Raw genomic sequence first — 1,242 nt, forward strand, 5'->3', positions numbered from 1 at the left:
TGGTAGCATTAACCTCTGATCCCAACTTGGTCTATTAGATTTCAGTAACATTAAAAATGCTTTCATATTTAGTGATTTAGGATTAGGGTACAATATGGGTCCAAAGTAAGAACACTTCACGGTTAATTTTTAACCGAAGGTTGCAATGTAAAAATGGAAGTCAAGGCAGATTGTCAAGGACCTCCTGTCATAGGAATCCATGGGTTACTGAATTATATTTTAAGTTGGATCCCACCAATTTTTCTGCTGATGTATATAAAAGGAAGGCACCTTTTATTCATGAAGAGGCTATTGCCCAAGGTTATGGGGCCCATGTGGTGAAAGGCCATGTGAGATAGGACAATGGATTAGTCTTGCCAGCATAGAAACTGATGAGATTCAGCCATTACTAATAACAGGAAAGAGATGTTTATGATTTGCTCACAAAGACATAAGTAGAAAAGAAATTGATTTGGTGGCTATGCTGCCAGTTTAAAATGGCCAGTGAACCATACTTCAGCCTGTCCTTACACCTGAGGTTACCTGCAGAGTGCAGCTGAATTAGCTCTGTTTACACTTATCAATCTGCAAGTGCTTTTTGGGGGTCATTCAGTTCATTTTGGGGGGCCATTCATTGATTTTTTAAAACTCATTCAACACATACCCCAGACCATTTGGTCTGTCGCTGCTGAACATGCTTGGCCCCGCTCTTTTCCAGAGTGATCCTAAGCCAACTTTAAATTTGTGTTTACAAAAACCCTTCACCACTCCCTTAATCATTGAACACAAGGTCTGGAATCCTTGCAGCTGGCACAAGATTTCTTTAAAAGCACCAACACACTTTAACAGATAAGTAGTCAACTCTAGTAATTCTGAATATAAGAAAAAATGCATATAAAACTCACACCCTTGGTCAAAAAGTGGGTTTATTTTCACAGTACATTTCATAGTACCACAAAAAGGCACTAAGGCAAGGAAAGTTGCCATGAAGTTCAAGCACCATATTCTGCCAAAAGGCATTAGGAACAGGACCAAAGACCAGGAACAGCATAGGAAAAGAGGGCCTTCAAAGAGAAAAGTACAGAGACAGGCAGTGCAACTGGATATTGCTTCGTCCCTTCCTACAAGGCCTCCCTCCCACAGGATTCTGTCAGTCCCACAGATGAAGGATGCCATTCAGTCCTTTTCCAGCTCATCAGACAAGGCACAAGAGGCAGAGGTGGTAGAGCATGATCATTGTTCTTCACCGCAAACTGATGTGTC

The sequence above is a fragment of the Gekko japonicus genome, unplaced genomic scaffold, assembly GCF_001447785.1.
Source record: "Gekko japonicus isolate JY-2015 unplaced genomic scaffold, Gekko_japonicus_V1.1 scaffold442, whole genome shotgun sequence".
Lineage (NCBI taxonomy): Eukaryota > Metazoa > Chordata > Lepidosauria > Squamata > Gekkonidae > Gekko > Gekko japonicus.